Source organism: Patagioenas fasciata, chromosome 8 (assembly GCF_037038585.1).
Source record: "Patagioenas fasciata isolate bPatFas1 chromosome 8, bPatFas1.hap1, whole genome shotgun sequence".
In the NCBI taxonomy this organism is placed as follows: Eukaryota; Metazoa; Chordata; class Aves; order Columbiformes; family Columbidae; genus Patagioenas; species Patagioenas fasciata.
The window spans coordinates 31,580,145-31,599,287 of record NC_092527.1 but is presented as its reverse complement, the minus strand read 5'-3'; the positions used below and the strand labels follow the sequence as shown (position 1 = coordinate 31,599,287).

Below are 19,143 nucleotides of genomic sequence, written 5' to 3'. Positions count from 1 at the left end.
TGAGAAACAAATTTCTGGGACCTCATTCTTTCATTCTGTTAGAAAGTAAGAGCTGCCAATACAAGGTGACTCATAGGTACAAATGACAGGCTCGCAGAAGCTAGATTTAGACAGAAAAGAAATGGTACTGTCTTGCAGTTGGAATGAAAGGTGAATCTATTTTTTTTTAATGTAGTTTGCTTTATTTCTTCAGTATCCTGCATAAAATTACATTCTTTGACCTGTAAGGAAAAAGCAAAGGAGAATAACATCGTTTCTGATTTAACACATTACAGTCAGGTGGAAAATCTCAGTTTTCTAGTCACAAATGTTTTTAGTTGTCTAATTCGCTGTTGAGAATAAGGGACTGAAATTCTGTCATGGGTATGGGTCTCTGTTACTGTGGTGGCTGGAATAACTAATACCTTGGAACAGGCAACTGTTTGAAATGTTAAGAATCAGACAGTTCACAGGAGAACTGATTGTGAACCCCTTGCTGCAGGGGATTTTGCTTTGTCTTTTCATGTTTCGTTAGTTTAGGGTTTTAACTGGACGGGAGGATGGAACAGTTCTAAGGAAAATGGATAAGTGCAGAAAACAGCTGTTTGGAGATTTTTAAAGCTGTTGAATAATTCAATTTGATTTTCTTTGGGAATAGTGAATGAGACTGCCTTTTTAATGTAAAAATAGACAAGTTCAGTTGAGATTGAAGGCAGTTTAGATTGCTTATTTCTGTTGTAGCCAAATCATCAGCATTTAAAAGCAATTTAGGAACCTGCAGTCATAATAGTCTATTTACTTAAGAAGAAAAAAAAAATATATATATGGCATTGTGTTTAATAAGTAGAAAGTATTTTATTTAATTGCAGAGCAGTTGCCCTCAATCTAGAGAATGCTGATGGGGTACTCACGTGAGGCCATAAGTCTATGCTAAAAGTCCTCTGTGTATGTAGATATTTTTACATGTTGTACTGATCAAGTGCTGTCTAAACACATGTGGCCGTGTTGACAACATGGTGATTTGCACTGCTCTGATGGAAGTAGCGCTGCTGTCCCTTCACTGAATTTGACCAACACAATCAATGTAGCTGTTAAGTGCTTCCTTGGGGACCTCTGTCCACGCAGGGTCACATTGCTGGTCAGTGCAGGCAAGCAGAAAGATAAGCATACCTGACACTCTGGATTAGAATTTAAGATAAACTGAGAAAAATAATGTTTTCACTGCTATTTTCTCCAACAAAATTCAGAAGATGTGTCTTGATTTGCATCTAGAAGACAACAAACTGTCAGTTTTGAATGGTAATGTGATTTTTGAAAGCTTTTATTCTGCTTGTTGCGTGTGTGGTTTTTTTGTTGTTGTTGTTGTTTTTGTTTGGTGGTTGGTTTTTTTCCTTCTTCCTACACCATTTTCCTGTATTTATCTTATTTTCTAACAAGAAATATTGGAAAGAGTTTTAGAAAGGCAAAGCGCAGTGAATAATTCCTTTCTGTTTATTGTAAGTGGTGATACAAGATACAGATTTTTGTTTCATACTATCTTGACTTTCTGCCTCTTTCTTCAAAACAAACAAAAAACCCCAAAAAACACACAAAAGCCACAACCGCCTCCCTGATGTGCACACACACCAAAAAAGGCCAACAAACCAACTAAACTTCTTAAAATTTACTGTGAATTCTTGGTTGTACATATGGAAGGAGGAACTGTATTAATCAGATTTGCTAGCCAACTAGAATTGGAACAGTAATTTGCTCCTGTACTAATGCAAACAACTCGTCACTATAATGCTACATTTCCTTGATCTCTATACACTGCTTTTTTAAAGTTCTTGAAGGCAGAAATCAGAACTTTGGTCCTCAGGAAGTGAAAAAGAAGAAAGTGAATTTGTTATTCAGCAAAACAGCAGTATCTCCACGAAATGGACAGAAATCTCCAGAAAAACCATGGTCTACTGCCCTTCCTGCTTACCAATCTTTCAGTATCAGCCACAAAGAGCCTTAGGGCCAGATTTAAAACATAATAATAATTGAAACTGCAGATCACTGCATAAACAACATGCTCACGCAATGTCATGTCTAATTTGTGCATGGAATTAGTGTAATTGCCAGTGCAAGTTGGGTAATTGGGTGTGGAAATTATAACCATGATTTCCTCATCTGCACAAACTGCACTGAAAATTGGTTGCACTTTATTTATTTAAAGTGATCATTTCCACAATAGCTTATCCTTTGGTGTAGATGAACTCAATGGGACCGATCTCTCTTTGCTGGCGCGGCATGTGGCTTCAGAAGTCTAAGGATAGTGAGCACAATGGGTTTGGAAAAGACAACTGAATATCAGAGAGATTTTCCCTTAAACTGTCAGTGCTGTTCAACCAGGATCTGCTCTGTTCCCTTCTGATTATTTGCATGCATCCTCCCAATGAAGAGAGAGAAAGGCGTTTTCTTGAGTAACTCCAGCTTGTGTAACTTTTCACTTGTGAATGATGTTGGCATTTTAATGCTTCCTATTGAACAAGAATGAAGTCTTGGCAGTGTTAGGTTAATGGGTGGACTCAATCTTAAAGGTCTTTTCCAAGTTAAGTGTTTCTATGAAGACACCAGTGTGTCACTGCTCTCTCACCTGGCAGTTCTTGTAGGCACAAACTCTCCCGGCTTTGCAGAGGCACTGGGGGGTTTCTTGGTGCAGCAGCATCGAGCTGCCACTTGTCCCATCCTGTGTTCTCACCGTGGCTGGGCTGAGCTGTGCTTTGTGTGACCCGCGGCAAGTACTGCATTCAATCTGTGCCTTTCTCTCTGCCAGGCACTGAGTCCCTTGTCACTTCGCTAGTTTGACATGAGCAATCGCTTTGCTTTCTGCATGCAAGAGGAGGAAAGAACAGGGAAAACTGGGAGGAAACAAACAACATAAAAGTCTTTGGGTCTGTTTTTGACTCCAGGGCATCTGCTTTTTCCGAGCAAGATTGGTATCGGTGAACCAGTTATTGCCTCTTCATGTGTTTCTTCTCATGCAAAGTGTTCTGGTTCATTTCATGCTGATATTTTCTGCACCTTTTCAAACTGCACTAGAAATTTAACATGGAACTAGCACCAAATAACCTGTTTTCTCTGTAGAGAAAATTAAAGCCAAAGGACCTGAATTCTTTCTTTGGGAAATAATGTGACATTTTCTTTTTCAGCCTGGTTTTGCTTTAATCATCTTCTAAAATGCTTCATGTTCTTCTTCGTATTGAAGAAGAAACTGGTCTCAAAAGAATAAGACAATCTTTATGAAAAGATTTTACTGGTTTAATGACCTGTCCGTCAGTTACAGCTGAGTAGTGTTTAATCTTTAGATGCACTTGTGCAGCAGTAATCCCTTTTAAAATGGTAGGAAGCTCATTACATAGAGCTGAATTTTATTTTGGGTTGTCACAAGTAAATCTGTAGAGCTGATACCTTTTCATGCTGGCTGTAATTTACCCACCAAAAAGGAGAGACCACTGTCAGCTAATACTGTGTCTTGGTATTATATGTTGTTTAGAAAAATCATGACGACAGCTTAGGTTCATGAGACATTTCTCCAGATGAAAGACGGAAAGTTTGTCTCTGCTTCGTGAGATTCTTTAAGTCAGTTTCTGTCCTTTTAACAAACACGGAAGAAAGCTTTTTTTGTGTTATAAAATTGCACATAAGCCCCAGCTGTAGGGTCAGGCAACTATTCCTGGTACAACAGATATTGCAAGATCTGTGATAAAATTGAGGGAATTTTTTCATAGTGAAGGTGCATACATTGTTACTTCTCCCATCACCTTCCACCATTAGGTATGTGTTTCCTGTGAGCATAGTGCAATCATCAGTGTTGTCTTTTGCAAATTAGAATGTGATTTTTCAGCAGAATTTTGAATTTATTTTTACCGAGTTCAGTAACAGAATTCTTTCTTTGTTTCAGTTTGAGGTGTAGCCTTCAAATGCATGCATTAAACTTCCTCTACAGTGGAGGAGAGGGGAAAAAAAATAAATAAGCCCCCGAAGAGCTAAGCTTTCTGCAGCTTGTAAACTTTTTTGGGGTCTCCTGGGCTTAGTGCAGTTTGTGAGGCGGAAGAGTAGAGCCCTTGGGGACATCGTCTCTTTCATTTGGGCTTTCCAAGGTGTGTGTGGTTCAGTGAGGCGAATCTTTCGGTGAAAGACATTGGAGGCAATAATTCATCATGTTCTGCTGCTTTCCACTGGCTAAAGATCCGGTCTGCAGAGTGCATTATTCTGGCTGTAGGAATCTCTCAGAATGTCTTGCCCTCCCTGAATAATATCCCCAACTGCTGGAAATTGTTGGTGCTCCACTAGAAACCTACAGAGTGATACCAGCTTGTCTCCTACCTTTTTAATCTCTGGGGAACATACACTGCTAGTGGTGCTTATGGTACAATACAAAGCTACTTGATTAATAGCAAGCCAAGGGTAAAGGCTAATAATCTACTTTCACTACTGAGCTTTATGGAACGGGCAGTTGAGGATAAAGGTGGTAGCTGACATGATGAGAATATTTTTCTTCCACAGGACCTATTCAGTTGCTTGGCTATCTCAAAGGCAAAAATGTGGAAATATCACTCTCCCTGAGAAGAGGTGTTGAGCAAAGAGCAGGGATTCTGGGGAAAAAATTGTATGTGCTTCCATGGAGGCACATGTGTCAAATATAGAACATAAGTCAAAGGGAATGGTATATAAAATTTTGTTCTGTACCTGTGTTTGGCTGACTGTAAGTGTAAAACAAATTAGTTTAGTAGATGGGTCAGTGAACTAGTGACAGGGCTGAAAGTTTGTTAGAAATAATTCAGGAGAATCCTCTGCTGTAATATATGAATCCGTCATATTTTTCTAGTGGCTTTTTGGGTAATGGTTTACAGTTGAGAGGAATGGAAGCAACATCCAGCTTTGGGGCAAAATTCAAATCTCTAGAATGCCTTCTTAGCTGAGGCCAAGGTCAAATTGCCTTGCTATAGGATGAAGTTTGAGTGGAAAGGTCAGGGGACTAGAATTTGGGATTATAATGCTGGAAAATCAGAAACATGACACAAGTGGGAAAGAGATGCTTGTTTGACTGGAGGCTTGTATTCAGAAATAAAGTATTTCTTTTATAGGAAATGAGTATCTGAGTGTAGGAGAAATAATTTCCAAACCATTAAGTGCTACTGAAATAAAATCTCTAAACCAAAGCTTTAGCATTCCCAAATTATCTGTGACTTTCCAGGCTTCAAGAGTCTGGCTCACATCAGACCTTGAGAGATTAATCTTGTCCATAGGGCTTGGGAATCAGTATTTCTGTATTTGTAGGAAGGAACTTATATGATGTTAACATACTGTGGAAGGACACCCAGAAATGCTTAAAACCTAGTGTTTTCAGTATAAAACATTTGTATCAGTCTGAAATTCTCAGAAGACCTCAAAATATGTTCTCTTTCCTCCAGCTTTTACTGTTGTCTGATACAGCTGATGAAACAATACACTTCTCTGCAGTGTGTTGAGAGGAATGGGACATTTTTCTATGCTACACCAATCAGGGAAGATAGTTAATTTTGTTGCTAAGCACCAATAGTACTTTTTTTCAAATTATGTGAATTTCGAAAGTGACAGTTAATACACTGCTTTCTAACAAGCTTAAGGAGGAATACAGTAAAGCCAACAGGGAGATTCAGATGTGTGGGCTAGGTCTAGAATCAAGATTATACCCCATAAGGAAATCATCCTTGGACCTGTGTGTTGGTCTGCTTTGGTTTAGTGTAGAGCTGTAGGTTTAACCCATAGCTAAAGGAAGTGATGGAGGGCCAGACAAAGGAGCTTACACAGAAAAAATACAATCTCAGCAGTGGGAATGGCATACCAGTGCTATTTCTTAGCCTAATGTCTGGAAGTCCAAAAGGACATCAGATTCCACAGGAGGTTTATAAAACATCATTTTTTTCTACCTGGAAGACAGCACTGTGATCAGAAATGATCATTGGTTTGGGTGCTGCTGTCCCACCCAGCAGCCATTTGTTCTTGGTTTTGCCCTCTGCAGACAAAGGAAGTCAGGAACTGACTTGGCTTTTTACCTCCAAAAAGACCCCATGAAAACTCTAAACTTTAAATAGTTTATATGTAGTAACTGAGAGTATCTCCTCCTTTGTCCCTCTTGACGGTAAATGAGAAGAAATAAAGATGGTCACCAGTCACTTCAGACTACTGTGCTTCTTCTACACTTTCTTCCAAAGCCTTGCAGATACACACAGAAGGCAGATTAGGTTTGTTATCCTTCAGATAATAGGGTCTTAGTCATACATCTTAGTGGGTTAATAAGATTTTTGTGCTTTGGTTTGTAAGATGCTTTGACTTCCCCCTCCTTTTGAGTTAGCTTCTTGACAAAACATGTGCTGGGAAAGAGAGGAGATGTGAGGTGCAGATCACTATCCTGCCCCTTAATTTTGAGAGATGAACCCTCTGCAGGAGATGCGCATGTGCCTTTCTTTTTATTTTATAACTAGGAGGCAGCTAAAATCTAGCAAGTTGTCTTCCTGACAGATAGGAAGGACCTCAGGTCAGAATGTCTTGTAATTACAAAGTCTTAATTGTTTTATCTTTCTTTTATTCTGTTTTATCCTCCTCATCCTTCCTGGTTTCAGTCAGAGTCCTGGAGGGGTGTAGTTCCTATTCCTCGTTACTTGGTGGAAAACCTCTGCCTGTTCCACCAGATCTTATCTCTCCCCCGAGTCCCCTCCAGCATGGTTAAAAAAATACAGCAAGAGAAATATGAGATTGAAATTTGCAGGGGAAGGAAAGATGTAGAGGGCAATGAGCACCTTTTTAAAGAAACAAACTTTGGGATTTGTTTTTTTGACTTGAGGGGATGGTTGTTTTGGCCACAGTGCCACTGAAAGTATCTGAGGCCTAATACCTTCCCTAAAGATATTTAGCATTAATATGTCTTGAGTTATACAGTAGTTGTAAATAGTGTGGCCCATTAGAAGATAGTCATTAGTTTCTGTTGAACTTCTTCCCAAAGGCATAGGAATGTGAGCTGAACATGCTTTGAATCCTGTGGAGGTAAATATCCAATACATTTCTTGTATGTGGAGGGTGTAGTTTAATACAAACATCTGTCTCTGTGCTCCAGTCAGTGGTGAGTCTGCAGCTGGTGCAGATAACTTGTGAGGTAGCTCATGGGCTGCTGATTTATCTTTTGATGGGAGGCTCAGTAACAGGTTTTCTGTCCTGCACAGTTCTATCTTTCTTCCAGTCCTGCTGTGTTCTTCAGCTTTTGCTATATCTGTGTGGCTGTGTTATAAATGAGATCAAAAGAATGAGAATGATCTAGCACTTTTGTCTGGAGGATTTTTTCCTAATCAGGTCGATAAGTCCCCCCACCACAATACCAATTTCAGACTTCTCAGATAGTGAACTTTCAATGCTGTCTTTTGACCAGGGTCGCTTGAACTATTTTGACGTAATAGTTTTTCTATGGGGATATGACCGTACAGCTCCATCTTAATGTTTGTGTGATCTGCTTCTTGATGAAGTTTGCATCAGTGCTGCAGGTCACCAGATGTGCTCAGTTTCGCAAAGCATTTTGCGAGCACTAATTTTATGACGCTAGGGTTGCTATTACTGGCTGTCAGTTGATGATGCCAGTGGGAGCTGGTCCATCTTTAGCTGGTGGCTCTAATTTGGATGGGGAGGGAAGGGGGAAGACAAAAAGGAACAATTTGTAATTCATGTTATAATGACAGGATGTTGTGTGATGTTGTGTTGTTGGTGGTGGTGTGTGTGTTTGTTTGCTTTTTTTCCCCAAAAACACTGGGGAAAGGATCTTGCTTTGAATATATCTCACTTCCTTTAACAAGTTGGTTTTGACTAAGTCCTCCTCTCTTTCCTAAAATACAATAGTTTTCATTTTGACAGTATCAACCTGTTCTATAGAATATAGAGCCCCAGTGAGAATAGACCTTTAACAAGAATTTATATCCCAAGTTTGAAAAGTGCACTTTATATCTGTTATGATCTCTGGGTGCCTGTTAAGGGATTACTTACATCTTACCATCCTAGGTTTCTTTCCATAAACAAATGAAACCTTTGAGTCTGAGGTTCAAGGAATATACTCAGATGAAATATGGTTTAACAGCTCTTTGGGGAGAAAGAGATAAGGTGGGAAAGTGAAGAATTGATGACCTATTAACTGTTTCAATTTCCCACCTTGAATTATTGACAACACATGACATTACAACCTTACAAATTACCATCTATAAACAGGTTGGAAAATATGACCTTTGCATCACAATTGGTCTCAAGATGCCTTCCAGCTTATTAGAAACAGCTGCTACCAGCATATTTTGTTGCGGCTAGAGTGGGTGAAAGAATGCAAGGAACTGAAGAACTTTTCTTGTATAATCAAACAAATCTTCGATGACAAAATGTACTGGGTGATGGCTGAAATGTCCTTTTTTGAGACTGGGCTCACTCCTCTGGGAATTTAGGAGTCACATAATTACCAAGTAATAGATATCCAATTAGCTAAGCTTAGTTGTACCTGTGTTGTACCCTGTTTCTTTCTAGAGCAAATGGTGATTCTATTCAGAGCTGCTAGAAAGCTTGATGTTACTCTAAATCCTCCCACCTCCTTGACTGTGGTGAGCAGTGAGTACAAGCTGAATAGATGGTTTGTCTCGTTTATGGCAAACCAAGAGCACTAAATTCTTGCTTTGTTTTGTTGTTCATGTGATTAACACACAAACTAAAGTAAGTGTTGTGCTGAATGGTCCTGAGATTTCTGCTGATTTGGGTGAAGTTGAGAACACAAGGACAGGATTTTGCATCTTTTCCTTTTAGCATTATTGAGGAGTAACAAATTAGTGTTGGCAGCCAGAGAGCTCATGAGGCACTTTCTGAACCCTAGGTCTGAGCCAAATTAATTTCTAATATAACTCCATTACAAAGGGTTGCAATAATACGAGACCTGCCACGTTTGCCTATGGAGTGATGCATTTTATTGTTATTTGTTAGTGTAAGATGTGTAGGGAGTGCTAGAAGAATGTTTTCAGGGAACTAGTGTTTGGAAGAATAGATGTCCCCAATACAGTGTAACAAAAGACTGTGCTGAATAAAAGTCATCTTTCCATCAAGCTTGTTTGTTTTCTCATTTTCTGAGAAATATACCTTGTACCTGTTAGTATGGTGGTGTTCATCACTGACTGAAGATCAGTTGAAAAAATATGTGTGTGTTCCTGTTTGTGTTGATGCAAAGAGGCAGTAGGATTACAGGGAGGGGAACAGAAAACTTGAATTTGATTCATTTCCTGTTAGAGCTAGACAAAGGTGGCAGCTGTGATTTAAAGAGCAGGTCAGGACCTTATGAAGTCCATCTCTCCATGCATCAGAGGGCAGGGAAGAAAGATTTTGAAAGTGAAGACCCAGGAGTTCATCAGAGTAAGCCTTCCCTCCCTGTCTTCCATAACAAACTCTCTTAAACTCTGCATGTTTGATGTGTGTAGCAAAACCAAGCTGTTGTTAGGAGTGATCAATTTATGTTTTCAGGGCACTTTTGGGACCTAAAGATTCAAGGCACTTACAATCATAAGTTTCACTACCCCTGCTGCCCCAGGATGAAAGTTTTACTTTAAAGATTTAGTATCTTCCCTGGGGTGAGAAGGAGGCAGTCCATTATTCAAGGACATCATCCTTATCTCTGTTTTAGTTGCCTTGTGGCCATGCAACATCATTCAATAATTCTGTCAAGTAGTATCTTTTGCTTGTGACAGAGTGCTAAACAGTGATTTATTGCTTGAATACACATTGCTTTCATGAAAGTGATTTGTTTAAACAACATTAAAGCGCTAAATAAATTATTCATTGCATGCTAATTTTTCACTTTTATATTCTGTCGTGAGCTCCAGAATAAGCAATCTGGGTATTGTACATACCACGAGTCCCAGGGTTTTTTTTTGGTTTTATGTATCCCACCTCCCCCACTGTTTCCCTAGGATACAGTTCATCTCACAAGGAAAGATTTCTAGTTTCAGCCTTTCTCAACTTTGTTGTCTTTTGTGATATTTTTCTTCTTCATTCTTTCTTCAGGCAGAGTTGGGTGAATTATGTTCAAGTAGAGGTTTGGATTACTGGTTTGGGAAATACTGTATGTGTTCGGAGTTTATGGGTATTTCTAAATCCTTCAGAAACTTCTGAGTCTTAACCAGAAGGGCACCACCATAAATACAGCTTGCAAAGCAGGATCTTAATGGCCAAGTGGCATGTTTTCATGAAGTCTCATCTTGCATGCCCCTTCTTTTTCTGCACGTGTTGTATGCTGCTCTCTCTTAGCTGCCAGTGGCTATGCTGGAGCACCAGTTTGCACATAAGATCAGGTGACCGAGAAACTCCTCAGAAGCAAGGTTTTTTTGCTTATAAATGTGCAAGCTTTCCAAATCAGCTTCAGAAATGCCTTTTCAGCATTTAAAATCTTTGTCTATTGGCAAAGCCCAGAGCCTCCTGAATGTCTCTAAGTGTTTGAATAGCAAGCTCGAGAGCAGGTCAGGTCCAGAAGAACTTAGTGCTTTTTGCCAATGGATCCTTTTGCACTTTCTGGGTGTCCAGTCTAAATCACTGGCAGTAACTGCATGTTCAAGCAATAGCTGCTGATTGACAGCAAATATAATAGGGCACAAGAGTAGAAATTTCCTTCCAAGCAGTTTAGGGCTTCACCCTCCTCTGGTCTTAATTCTGAAATAATCCCCCAAAGGCCTATGTGGGTATTGAGTGAAATGAATAAACAGAAGGCTTCATTTCCCTCTTGAAACATGCACAGAGCTCTCATGCTAATGGCTTTTAAGCATCAATGCAATTATAGTGTGTAATTGATTCTCCTTATACCAACTTTTGTCTTCTGAAATGAAACCTTTTGTCTTTCTTAACTATTTGCCTTTGTATAAAAACATTTCAAGATGACAGGCAGTGGGTTTTTTTTCCTTGTTTTTTGTCATCCTTCTCCTCTTTCATGCCTACTTCTGTCACTGGAAGAAAATCTATTATTGCATTTACTTTGGAACCTAAATGTCTTTGCTTTTTTTCCTACAGTAATTTACTCCTTGGAATTTCCTTTTTTTTTTTTTTTTAATTTATTTGCTTTGGGATGCTTTTAGTTCATTAATTGCAATATGGAGCTGCTCAGAAATATTTCCATGAAACAGATTCTCAGTGAATGAAAGGAGAACTTGTGAAAATGGGTTTCAATGTTGGAAAAGGGGTTAAAGCAGGATATTAACTCTCCTTTTATAAGTTATTCAGCATGTCAGTGTCTAAGTTGTTTCTCTGGAATGTGGTAGGCCTAGATTCAGGTCCCTTTTGGAGCCAGGAGAAGTAGCAACTCAGTGTCTTGACCTTCGGGCTTTAACTGTTACAGAAACATAATTTCCTTACCTCTTCTTTGGTGGTGGTAGTATTTGAAATTATTTTTAAAGCATAATGAATTTCTCTTTCATTCTGAAAACAGGAATGAAGACTGAGGCTATCTTTAAAAGATTTGAGAGAGATGCTTCTTTTTGCTTCTCATTATTATAATTCATATTGTAATCTCCTCTAAGAGTTGTCACCTTGCCAGGGACTCCTCTAAGACAAGTATAATAGAAACCACTGTACATCTTGCTCTACTGATTAAATTATACAAGACTGAAAAGGAAATACTAGTTTCTGTGTTTGGCAAACATTGAATTTCTTGCTTCCAGGTGGTTTTTATAGATGCCAAAAATATGAATAACTATAAATGGATTTAGACAAAATCATGAGGGCTAAAGCCGCCTTGGTAGATACAAGAACAAAAGAATTGTCATACTTGGCCCTATTACCTCTGCAACGGTGACTGAAATTGTATGCCTGGGAAAACTTGCACTAACATGCTAGATATGTTTTTATTTATTTCATTGACTTCAGTGCACATCTCTTCCCTGAATTTCTCCTGTCTTCCCTTGAACCAACATTAAGTTTTCAGTATCCACAAAATACAGTGGGAAGGAATTACCCAGTTCATGTATATGTAATATTTTGAGCCTTCCATTTTCACTTGCTCTCCTAGGTCTTGTGTACTGAAAAAGAGTGAATAATCAATTCAGGATAGTTTTGACTTTACAGATGTCTTTCATGTCTCCTTTTCTATCTCTTTCTTGGATTGAGAGTCTGAGCCATTTCCCATAAAAACAAACAAACAAAAGCAAACAACAACAACAAAAAACAAAAACCAAGCAAGCAAACAAACAAAAAAAAAATTGCACATCTTTGATCATCCTTGTTTGCTTTATTTCTAATGTTTTATTATTAGGCACAATAGTGGCAATAGTTTTTGAATTAGGAGGAGTGCAGTCTGATTGCTGAAAGTTAATAAGCGGAAGAATTACCCTCTATTTGGACAATTTTTAATACTTTCTCTCTGAACTTCTGCTATCATCTCCTGTCACAAAGAGAATAGTGTGCAGAACTGGGCCTTTTTTGTCCATTGAAGGATGCAGAAAAATGAAGTGTTTTTTACTTTTTTGGGTTCTTCATAACAAAGACTCTGAAATAGTCCAGCTGTGTAACTGTGTGGCTGTCCTTCTCTATCATCACATTTTTCCTTTGCTTGCTGATGTATTTATGTAAGGAAGACTGTTGATCTGTAGTTCAGATGGAAAAAGCAAATCACAAAGACTTCACATGTCCATAGTTCTTGCTACTTGCATAGTTGTTAAGGACCCTGGTATTTGCTGACTGGTATAAAATTGCTAAATAATAATACAAAGAACAAGGTTTGTACAAGTAATTTGCCCCAAATAATGAGTTCTCTAGAGTTTGTCTTTTTTTTTTTTTTTTTTTTTTAATTCATGAGCAGCCTGTAAAATCCTCAGTCATAAATTATTCAGGCTTATTTATGAATTTATTTGAAAACATTTCTGCACATAGCTGCCACACCAAAGAGCTCAATGAGAATATTCTCACGTTCGTGTTGTGTTCCCCCTTTTTTTTTTCCTAGTCCTAAAGTTCTGTGCTGTATTGGGAAGGTAGAGATGAAGGGAATGGATAGGGATTGCCTAATTATTTCTGGTCTTTGAATGGTGCAGGCTCTCAAACACAGCGGTCTAGCTCAAGAAACATGGTTTATTAACACGTAATGCGTAAGAAAACTTCAAGTCATTTAGCTTCCTGCTCAATTATAGCAGACCAGCGAGCTTGTGAAAACTTAATTTAGTGCTTATTTGTTATTGACTTATGTTTCTGCTAAGTTGGTGATGGGAAGGATCTCTAGAGCTTAATAAGGGATTCATGGATCACTGCGCACTGAGGTGTACTTAAACTGTCTTGACTGTGGCTGGATATTTGTTTCACTCTTCCCAATTAGAAGGTAGCTTGACAGTTTCATCAGGAGTGTCTTGTAAAGATAGTTATACCATTACAATTTTTTACATAGCTCTATGTATTACAATACCTTATTAACAAAATATTGTTATATTTAAGACTGTTCTTGTTCTGTGTGAGATAGCCCTTATGCCAAAACATTTACAGCTCATAACAACATAGTGACCGAACTACAAATGTGGTGTGTTGAGTCCCAGAAGCTCTGGTTGTGTTTCATGCTCCTTGCCTGGGTAGAGAGCACCATAGGGGAGGAAAGACTGTTGTGCGTACTCTTCTGTCAAATTGTGGCACATCCTGAAGATCAGGTCACAGTGTAGGGTGTATAGCTGGCACATGACTGAAATTAGAAACTTTCAATCTGGTTATTACTTCTAATACAGGAATAATGCTGGAGTTCCTGGAGAGCATCTCAGATATCTTATGCTGGAAAGAACATGCTCCTAAGGCTTGGGACAGAAAAATCCATGGTGCTGGATAAGCAGTCAGGACAAAATAGAACCTGAAGGCTTTCATTGGATTGCAGGGTTGGGGGGAGAGGAGTGGGCAACCTTCGTTTTTTTCTGGATCTTCTGTTGTCAAAAAGAGGTGTCTGATCGCTGTACTAACAGTCCACAGAAGAAACTGATTCTCAAACTGATTCAGAAAGCTGCTGTAAATGGTTTGCAGTCATGTATTAGAAATATTTTATCAAATACACCATTTGCATCACTTCAAAATTATTTCAACAAATTATTGAGTAAGGAACAGTCTGTACACAAGTAACACTGAGAGCTGATGGTGTGCAAGTCAGAAAAGTGGACTACTGACTGTTTTTCAGTTATATGGCTTATCCCAGAACAATTGCAGTCTTGGCTTAAACAGACATAGCCATATGTGCAAAGCATGGAAGTCTGAAAACATTAAAGCAGAGGTTATACCTTTGCCGCCTTAAGCAAAGGCCTCTTGCAATTTCAAAATGAGCGCTTTTAGATCAGTCTGCAGGTAACATTGTAAAAATAAGAGCCAAGGAGTTACAGTGAACACCTTTAAAAGAATTGAGTTCTTCTGTTGGAAAAATCTCTATCAGCATGAAGCTATAAAAGTTGTTTGTTTGAATTTAGCACCCTGTTGTGCTGTATAGAGTGGAAAACATTTGCAGAGAGGACCTGGGGGGTGGTGGTGGTGAGAATGCAGCTGGCAAAATGTATCCAAGAGAAGAGCACTGTTGGTAGAAATGGGATCGAGCTGGATTATTACAGACCACTTTGCATAGATGCATCTTTGGTAATGGTGATCAAACCTTGAACACGACAGTTGTTAAAGTCCACACCCTTGTTTCGCCTAGTTTGAGTAAGTATGGACATGTTTTAACATAGTGCTCATATAGTGTTCCCAGGAGTAAATTTTGCAATTGTCAGGGACTAGTGTGGAATGTTACAAACCCTGACCTAGTGTGCTATTAGCTGGCTCACATACTGGTTTCTGTGTAGCAGTGGCAGAAGATAGCTCAGTGTGGGCTTGCTTGCTTTCTGGACACACGTCATTAGCAGAAGATGAGTTACACAGCCACAGTGTAGCCTGTCTCTTCCTTTTTAATGTGTTATGAGCCTGATCAACAGCAGTGTGCACACTTTTGTTCACTACCTTCCTGATCAGCTAGTTCAGTACTGTTCTAAAAGGCAATATTTTTTGGCCAGGGGAGAAGTGTCGGGATAAATGTAATCCTTGCATTACATTTGGAATTGGCGCTGTAGTAAGGAATGTGGTTTGTCTGATATCCTGTAGGAGCCTTCCTACTCGTATTTGTAAGGCAGTTGAAAACAAGTTCATGACAAATATTTAAGCCAGTACTAAACCTGGGTCAGAAGCACAAGGAAGGGTGCCGTGAGACAGCATACACCAGTCAAACATGAGCCAAGGTAGATCTGGGAAAAATTTAGCCATGCTTACGCTAGAATTTCTCCCAAGATAGTAAAGAGCCTCCTAGGGCCTAAAGTGGCAAATTCACAGAGCAATCTCTTCTGTCCAGCCACTGATTCCATCTCAAAACATATCCGAAGTCTTGAAAAGCAATCACAGGTCAGGAGTGATTAACAAAGTATGTTTTCTTTGAAAATGCTGTTTTAGTTTGAAGAAAAACCTAATGGTGTACAAGATGCAAATACCCTTGCCCTTCCTAGATTAGCCACTTGGAACTTGTTTCCTTTGGGAGATGGGTGAGCCAGGTTTAAGTACCTCTTTTGTCAGTCTGTCTTTTCCCAGGTGAATGTGCTAACCCACTAAACCTTCTGTCAATTTCTTGCCTGCTGGGGCTTTTCTACTTTATGTAAGTAATTCTAACAAAACATTTTTAGTGGTATACCTCATGGTTAGTGTACTCGCTGGGGATGTGGTAAGCCCAGGTTCAAATATCTTTTGCTCTGAACTGTCAATGCAGAAGTGAAGAAGTTTTCTCTCTCCTTCTCTTCCATACCTGCTGTGGTAGAATAACCCACTTCAACTGCTGATCCTAACGAAGAACAGACTTTCTGAAGCTTTGCATTCCTATGCAATAGGAAGGCTTATCTGTATTCACAGCAGAGCTGGCATAAGACTGGATTTTCAGCTCCTTTTCCATTGTATTTCTAGTTTACTCGTTCTTTTCTTTTTGCTCTTGTTAGCTTGCATTGATTGGCAAGCGGTAAAGAAGGGAGAAAAAACAGAGTCCCAGAAAATGAAAAGAAAGGAAGAAATAAAAAAAGGCGAGACAATATTTTTCATTTTGTCGCTGTGCTTCAGAACCCCTATTCTGACATTTAGAACAACATAATATGCATGTCTCTGTTCATTAGGTTCCTCAGTACTACATAGTGACAGCCACAGAGGGAGAAAATAAAAGAAAAAGAAACAATCTTAAATGGGAATTAACCTTTGCAAGCTAAATAACAAAGAAATGAGAACAGCAAAGGAGAAATATGTTTTCTGAAAAAGTAAATATAACCAATATCATGGCCTTGCATATGTTATTCAAATGTCATTACAAAGGGGAAAAGACAATACTGAACTCTAGAGCAGATATACCTAATTTTCTGCCCAATTACTTGTTTGTTTTGCATGTACATGTTCGAGCAAATCTATTGTTAGTATTTGAACTACAGTAAATGACATGAGGAGACTGCTGAAACTAGAGATAAGCTTAAAGATATAAAAGATCTGATACAGATCCATGAAAATGAGAAAGCTTCCTCTAGGAAATTCCTTCTGTGTTTTAGAAATGGGATATTTGCACCAAGTGAAGATATGTAAGCTATTACCCAGCAAACTGGTGCATACCTATTCCACAAATACAAATATTAGTTAGGATGAAATCTTAACATTTAACATTTCCAAAATTTACTAAGTCAGGATATAACAGTATTATTTGAGGTTCTGGATGTAGTGAGTCTGCAACTAATAGGTATGGTTGGATGGGTCCAGGGATGCCTCTGCAGAAGGACTATTAGAACTATATCAAAAAGAAGTATGATGGAATGTAATTGGGTTCCACCCTATCTGTCAGTTCTAATAGAACTACTGCACTTTAAGCATGTATGGGTTTTACTGAAATTTCTGTGGGAAGAAAAAAAGAACAAAAGAGATGCTTCAGCTCTCTGGAAGTGAAATATTTTGATTTCTCATATTGACACTTCTGATTTTTTTTTTTGTTCTTTCTTCTCAAGAGTGGAGATTAAAGTTCTCACTGCAATTTTCTGTCATGGAAGTTTGAAATTTGTGAATTTTGCCCAGTTGGAAAAAGTAAATTCTGAGCAAATTTTGAAAAATAATTCTCAGAATTCTCAGTCTATTTAGCACCAGTAATTACTTGCTGCTAATTTTAGTATTCCATAATATTAGCCTGATGCTAATTCTTGGGTTTTACAGGTGGGAAAAGTGTTTCTTGATTCTTGTATGGTCTTCCCCAAGATTACATCAGCCAGTGGCAAAGAATGGGCAGAAAACACTGCTCATTTTCCTATTTATTTTGCTCAGTTTCTCTCTCTGCTGTCTTCAGGTCTGCTTCTAAAATGACTAGATGTCAAAATATTCATTAGGGGAGATATTAATTCATCATTGACATCTCTAGTTCCTCTGGCAAACAGAGGAGAGGGCCAAGAGAAGACAACAAGGCTTGGAAAAAGATGTAAGTAACTGACCAGCTGCTTTGCAGATCCAGGAGAGGCTTGAAGCCAAGGGTGTGTGCAGCTCCCACATTGTAATGAAGGTCTCCAGGCAGGTTGGCACTGAACTTCATTGAGTTCACTGCTACCCCTTATTGGGAGAGTTGTTATTCAGAAAGGCCTTATGTGCACACCCTTTCCTCTTCCTTGTTTTCCCTCCTTAATTTTCATTTATTTGTTAAGTAGGGGATTTATAGATCTGTATAGGGTGTGCTGTGAGGGATAGCAGTGACACAGTTCTGGATCTGGAGCAGACAGCTGCCCTGCTGTCTCTGATAAGCATTCCTGGGAGGGCCGAGATTGAAATTTAGCATGTTTTAAGCGCTAATTGGCACAAGCCTTTGCAAAGCATATGTGCCCGCTGCTGCTCTGCCAGCTGATGCCTCGGCAGGTGGCCGGCACTTTGCATGTTGGCCAACTCTTCAAAGAAGGACTATTCAGGCTGGAGAGATGCGCCTCTCTCATGACAATTGGGTTGTCTGTTTGGGGGGTGGAGAGGACATCCATGTCAAGGTGCTAAGGAAGGTTCACGGTGGTTGTGTGAAGTGCCCCCATTGTAGCATGGGATGCACGTTGTCCTCTGGACCTTTGGCCAAGGCAGGAGTCACTGTGGTTTGGGGCCACTGTGGATTGGTCAGCGGTTGCCACAGGGTGGGTGCTGCTGGAGGACATGGTGGGGTCCAGATTGGTGGTTCAGGCACCTGGAAGGACCCGGGGATGACTTGCTGCTGTGAGGCCATGGGCCAGGGCTGGTGGGGGAATGTGTGAGTGAGCTGCTGTGGAAAGCAGGATCTGGGGATGGACTGGGAGGTCATGCGAGAGGTCAAGGCTTGGCTGAGCCTGGCTCTGGGGGGGTGGTTTGCCCTGGTAAAGCACTGTTTTTTCAGGTGTCTCTCCTGTCTCCATCATCAGCTGCACATGACTTGTCTTAGTGCAGATTGGAAACACTTTGGGCAACCTCTCTCTATGCTGTGAGGGATTCAACAGTTGTGCTGTAGAAACAGATGCCTGTCAGATGTGTGTGCCCTGTCCCCTATACCTTACTCTGTTGTGGTAACTAGGTGCTCACTTGAGCCCTCAGCTCCAGCATCGCTTTGCTTTTCCTGCTCTGTCTCACATGCCGAATGTATTGGAAAGACACAGTTCATGGTGTGGCTGATCTGGGGCTACTGGTGTGTAAGAGATATTACAGGATGGGTTTTGCCTTTGGAAGTGGCAGTGGTGAGGTCTGTTCCTCTCCCCCAGTGCAAGCAGCCACATGGCTATTCCTCTGTTGTTCTGGTGCCAGCTTGCACAGAACTTACAGGGGCTGAATTTGCTCCAGTACTTTGCTTCTCTGCCAAATTGGCTGAAGTTGGCAATGTTATCAAGGGAACAGGGGGATATGTATTAGTGAGTCTCATTTCTTAAGAACCCAGGCTGAAAATAATAATGTAGAGGTATATAGATCAGGGGTTTTGTCAGATAAGAGGTGTTGTGCCTCTTTAATTTACTGCAGTTTTAATGGGATAGAGAGGAGAATAAGATATACAGTGACTTGGCAGGGTGAAATGCAAAATAAATTAGTAGCAGTAGTAATGATCTGGTAGTTTATGTCCCAAATATAGGT

General features: G+C 39.6%; 1 protein-coding gene across 4 annotated transcripts in view; it reads left to right on the top strand.

The window, feature by feature from the left end:
• The window catches only part of SORCS1 (sortilin related VPS10 domain containing receptor 1), a 289,286-nt gene that overhangs the window by 69,369 nt on the left and 200,774 nt on the right, over window positions 1-19,143 (top strand). The gene's annotated exons all lie outside the window — the stretch shown is intronic.